Source organism: Natator depressus, chromosome 4, assembly GCF_965152275.1.
Source record: "Natator depressus isolate rNatDep1 chromosome 4, rNatDep2.hap1, whole genome shotgun sequence".
Lineage (NCBI taxonomy): Eukaryota > Metazoa > Chordata > Testudines > Cheloniidae > Natator > Natator depressus.
This window is the reverse complement of record NC_134237.1, coordinates 87737102-87743399: the sequence shown is the minus strand read 5'-3', so window position 1 is coordinate 87743399 and position 6298 is coordinate 87737102.

Sequence of the window (6298 nt, the reverse complement as noted above, 5' to 3'; positions counted from 1 at the left end):
GGCTTAGAGGCGCGGGGGAGCCGTGGGAGGAGCCCGACGGGGTGGTGGGCAGGGCCTGGGGGAATGGGAGGAGACTCGTTGCGTGTGAGGCGTTGGCAGTCAGGGAGCTCGTTCAGGTCAGCATGGCTGGAGCGGCAAGGAGGGGAGCTGGCCGGGACCCAATGCGCAAGAGGCTCCAGCAGACAGGCAAGCAGAGAAGAAACAGCCCAGTGGTGTTAAAAATGCTGGAGCCTCTGTGCTCTACAGCGCCCCCCGTTATGACAGAACCTGCCCCCCCACCCCCCTCCCGCAGCCAAACACACACGTGCACTTTTTTCAAATAGCTTTTAAACAGTGCCTGTGTCTGACTCGGGCTTTCATGAGATCAAGACGCTTCTTTGAGCCTGCGCTGAGTGATCAGCAGGTACCAAACTGCCCCTGGGCGGTGCTCAGTGGGTCACTGTAACCTACAGCATTTCAGCTGGGGTTGAAGGCTACTTATTATTTATGTTACTGTAAAACCTAGGAGCCCCTCTCATGAACCAGAATCCTGCTCTGCTAGGCCCTATCCTGTTAGGAGCTGGGTGAAATTAGGGGGTGAGTTAAAACCCCATTGAGATTGAAGGGTCACACTTATCAATGAACATAACTGTAAGCATAAGCCCCCACCTCAGATGAAAGGTGTGTGCAGGAGATTTTGGTGGAGTAGCTCTTTGGGTAGGTGGTGGGGAGAACAGGGGGGAAGGGAGGACAGGTAAGAACAGAGAGAGAAGCAGGAAAGCCAAGCAATAGGTTATGATCCTAGAAAAAGCTGGAGTGAGTGTGTTTGGGTCTGTTAGCTGAAGAGGCTTGGGGCTGTAAGCTAAATAATTGCTCCATTTATGCCTCCTGCATTGGGGAAAGCAATTCTACATTCTTTATAAATAAACCCAGTTGCATCAAAAATACTTGACTCCTTCAAGGTCTACTTCTAAATGAAGCATCCTCGGGATTCTCAACTTTGAGTTGCTGCTCAGGTAAAGAGGGATAACAACTGTGTTAGCAGTGGGATTTAGTTTCCAAGGAGAGAGATTGTGAGCTGTTAAGCAAGATAGAACAAATAATGGAGGTGCTTGCAGGAATCAAAAATGGGCAGCAGGATGTAAAACAATACTTAAAACAGGAGCTGGACCCTTCACAAAAGAATTTGGTGTAAGACCTGGAAGTTTCACAAACGTAACTAAAGTAGCATCTGGAGGATTCCCAGTTCAAATAATGCAAAAGCCTCATATCTTCAAGGGGTAAAATACTCTCTGGGAGACTTATTGGCTCAATTCAACTAAAATGAATGGGTGGTAAGTGGGACAGAAAGGAATGTTTCTAGCAGCCAATTTACGGGTCCCAGCTCTTTCCGTCCTGCAGAACTTACCCCCAGAAAAGAGACTGCTTATCCAGACCTGATACAGGCCCTTAGCATGAAGTTTTGAGCTAGCCTGGCAGAGCTAAGAGCTAGAAGGAGAGGCATTTGGCAATGGACCAGTTTATAGATGCACAGCTGGAGTTACAGATCAAGATCAGCAAAAGGAGACCAGAGACTGTGGAATTTGCCACAGAACTTGAATCTTTCCTTGCAGTAGTTCACCAGAAGAGGAAGCAACTACTATTGAGGAAGATGGAAACTGATCAGCATTATTCCTGGAAGTACAGTTCTGTGTCTAATATGTATGATAAAGAGTGGATTCTAATCTGGTTCATGAGCTTACTGAACAATTCAAACAGATACATTTGGTTTGTTTAAAAAAAAAAGGGGGGTGGGAATTGTTCTTTTGTATTATTGCCAAACAGTTCAGTTAAGTGGTGATAGTATGAAAAGAGTAGCCACAAAGAAGGATTGCTAAAAATTGAAGGCAGACCAAGACAGTTGAAGGTGTCTAGCAAAAGCTTCTGTCCCAGTTCAGGAAAATGGGGAACACCACACAGAAGAGGCAAAGCTTGATGGAGGTATAAGTATGAGACCTGATGTTTTTGTTTAGATCTGGGCAGTTTAATAATAATCGGAGTTTGGCTATTGATTGTAGAATAGAATCTGTGATGTGTATGGGAATAGTTGAAACAGGCTCAAACGTAAGTTATTAGATCACACATGCTAAAAAGGCTAAGGAATAGGGGATCCAAAACTGAACTGCCTAATTAGTCTCAAGTGGAGACTGACTGGGGCAAGGGTACCTATTCCAAAACTGGGAAAATTGGGTTTGAAGATTGGACCTCTAAAATTTGAGCAAGAAGTTTTGTGTGGCTGAAAGAATGAATGAGCTAATAATTTGCTTGGATTTCCCTACGGCTAGTAACTGTGTAATCAATTCCAGGAAAAGTGTCATACAAATTTAGTCTGTGAAAATTTCTTTGAAAATATGGCTGTGACATTCCCCAAGGTTCAATCAGGAGTGTTGAACAGCTGTGCCCCCTTAATTCTCTAGCCTGGGATACCTCTTACACTGCTTTGCTGCTGAACAGCCACCTCTCCAGGTTCTGCTTTCACACAGCCTCCGGCATGTAACTTGCTCCCAGCCACACAATATTGAGTGCTACTAGCTAGCCACTCATAAATTACTTATAGGGTGACACCAACATGTTCTTAGTCCTAGCCTTGACCCCAGAAATGCGTATATTATATTGCACAGTCCCCCCCATCCCCCCGACAGTATAAGCTCATAGTCTGTCATTTAAACAAAAGAAAACAATAATGCACCAACTTTGTTATCCCAATTGGAGTTTCCCCATACTTTAATCTAAATACACACTGGTTAAGATAAAACAATAAAATAAGTTTATTAACTACAGAAAGGTAGATTTTAAGTGACTACAAGTGATAATGTATAAAAGTCAAGATTGGTTACAAAACAAAATAAAAAGATAACACAAGATAATTCCTAAATTTTAACAAGCTAATAGGATTTAAAGCAAGTATCTTTCTTTCACCACAAGTTGTAATAGTTCACAGACTGGATTTCCTTTCAGCCAGGGACCTCTCCCCCAGTTCAGAGTCCTTCAAGTGTTTGTTGATGTCCTGAGCAGAGATATGGGAGAAGGAGAGGTGAGGTGGAGGCCACTGTTTTGCGTACATACACCCCTATATGAGGATTATCCCTATAATTGGCCCGTGGAGCAGCGAACCGCGGCCACTGGGAACCGCAATCGGCTGAACCTGCAGACGCAGCAGGTAAACAAACCGGTCCGGCCCACCAGGGGCTTTCCCTGCACAAGCAGTGGAACAAGTTTGGGAACCACTGGACTAGTCACATTGGGAGGCTAATGGAGAGGGTATTATGTTGCATTCACCCCTCAGCCTGTCTGTTACTCCTAGATGATTGATATCCTGGTGCATGGTAAAACATTTAAGCAGGAACTAAAACTTTTATAAGTGGTCTGTGATAAACTGAAGGTGGCCAATTTGAAACTGAACCCAAAGAAATGTGAATTGTTCCAAAACAGATAGTCTACCTTTAAGAAACACAATTAGTGAGAAGGGAGTTTTCACTGAGAACAAGAAAACTGAGGCTGTGCAGAGCTGACCAACTCCTCAGATGTACAGAGTTTTACAGGGCTCTACTTCTATTATAGAAGGTTCATTGCTGGGTTTGCCAATACTGCAAAACAATTGCATCGGTTGGGTGAGAAAGCAAAACCATTTTAGTGGTCAGCAAATTACTCCTGGGGAATTCTCCACCCTGCTGGGGGTACAGAATTCATACCTTCCACAGATTTCTAGTGGCTCATAGGTGCTATGATATGAATGATTAATAAAATAATAAAAAAATCTAATTCTAGTATATGGGTAGATGTTTGCAACACCTTTGGGGGAAAATAGCAAATTCTAGCAAATTTAAACATACTTTACATATCAGTAGAAATTTCAAGCATTCCTATTATATTTTTGAACATATGCATAATGCTCACATTTCCTTCTATAAGATATGCACTGTGTATTAAATGACAGTCCATAATAATAAGGAACTTGCTTTATGGGAGACAGAATATAGAAATATTAAATAGAAACTTGTTTTACTGAAAGTTTTCAGTGACTTATGTAAAGTAAATTGTTATCTTGTGAGGCAGTGTGTTGCATAATGCAATCAAGGGCATTTAATGTCAACTAGCACAGATGACTGTTTTTGATTCTAGTTCCCTTATATAAGCATATTTACATCCTAAATATAATAACTCGTACAAATCTATAGAGAAGTAAGCTTAAGAGTGTTATGCAAAGAGGTGAAAGCAAGGAAGTACTGCAATATGTACAGATATGTTACTCTAACACACTGATGAGAGCTAAGCACAAGGGATGAATTCAGAAGTAAACGGAGTGTCAGTCTTAACTTCACACTGTTTTGCTTTTTTTTTTGTGTGTGTCATACCTTAAACTTTATTTTGCTTCCTTTTGGGACAGTAGTTTTTAATGACTCATTCAGGTGAAGTAGAGCACATAAATATATATATGATGGAATTTTAAACTACTTCTTTTGGCCTGATAAATTGCAGTAGCCACTTTGGAGCCAGTGTGAACTATTGTATAAATATGTATAACAAAGTGTTCAAAATACGCATTGTTGACTCAGTAAGTTGTAATGGGTTGGTTGAGCTTTATACAGTTGATTTTTGTAATAAATATTTTAAATACTGTAATTTCCATCAAGAAGATTGGGACACTCTCAAGGATTTCAGTTAAATAACATTTTGGGTAGCATGGGGCAGACTGGCTTTTTTAGCCCTAAAATGGAACCTTGTATAAAAAATTTCTGAGCTTGCTCAAACTTGGTGGATTTGAATTTGCCATGCTAAAGTAAAATCTCATGCAGACATTTGAATCAGGATATTGCGATGTTGCATTGTGAGGTAAATGTCACCATATCCTGTTTTGTCATGCCCTGGAAGTCTACACTCAGAGAGTTTGAGGGTGGAGAAGAAGAGAAAAAAATGGGCTGGCTGCTTCTCTGCAGGCATTAAAGAAGAAACACCTCTCCAATCTGCTCTTTATCATTTTGTGTGCTTGGGATGGACTTATAGAGCAGGGGTTGTTCTGAGTTGGTGTCACAGCACAGTGCAATTTTTATTGTGGTACAAACATCATCACTAAGGTTGAGTTTTATAACTATAATCCAAACAGCTTCAGATTTATTCACTCCATGCTATATAATTAATGTCCTTCAAAAGGAAACTGAACCCATGTTACTCAAAGCAATATACTGACATTATTGAAAAAGAGAATCATTACTTCTCATGAATTAAGATAAATATTTGTATTGTGATAGTGCCCAGAAGCTATGTTAGGATTGGAGTCCTATTGTGATTAGCACTGTACAAACTTGGGCCTCGTCCTGAACAGCAGAGAGAGGCAAATCCTGACCACAGCAAGCTCAACTATAAGTAGCTTTTGCAAAGTGAACCTCAGAGTCTTCAGTCTAATAGACATGCTTGTTCTATTTAGGGAAAGATCAAGGCCTAAACATGGAATATTTGCTTTAAGGCCTAGATAAATAGATATCCCCAAAGGTGGATGTTTTAATTGCAGCATTGCTGCAACATTTGCTACAGTGACACTGCTATGTAATATGGTTTTAAAAATAACATTGTTTATGAGGTAGGGAAATATATTCTGTTACTGGAACAAAATTACTTTCCATTACATATTATTGCTTATGTAACTCAATATGTATTGAGTCAGTATTAAGCAACAATTGCCAAGTAAGGTGGATAAACTACTTGTTCTTACTTTTGTAATGCAAAATGTAAAGAATGCATGATTTATTCCACCACAAGAGCAATAACGCTATAAAAAAGCTTGGCTTGTAACAGGGTTGCCATTCACAGAGCAACCCCTTGGGGCCTCAGGTTACTCTGCTGCACTCTGCCTCTCTTTCTCCCCTACTTCAGGGCCCCTTGAGAATTGCACACAGACTTCTTGGTTAACACCATCTGTTCCTGGGGCTGGTTTAATGACAGAAACAATTTTTAATGCTCAGTGTCCCAAAATAAAGTCCATTACCACACAGGATTGGCTAGCCCCAAAGTCACCAGCCCTTAAGGGGTGAGCTACCCTGTTACAGGACTACATTGGATGTGATTTGTCCTTCCTCCCCCTGGTGTAATATTAGCTTTTTTCAGTTTTACAAGGTTCCTTTCAGACAGTTTGATTTTTGTTCTGAGTTTGTGAAACACAGGAAAAACAACCAACAAATACTCAACCTCTGTTTCATAAGGGAAAAAATGGGTAGAAAACTCCTGTACTTTTCTTTCTGTCTCTGAAGTGTTAGAGTCCAGTCCAGAAAACTTGAACTCACTG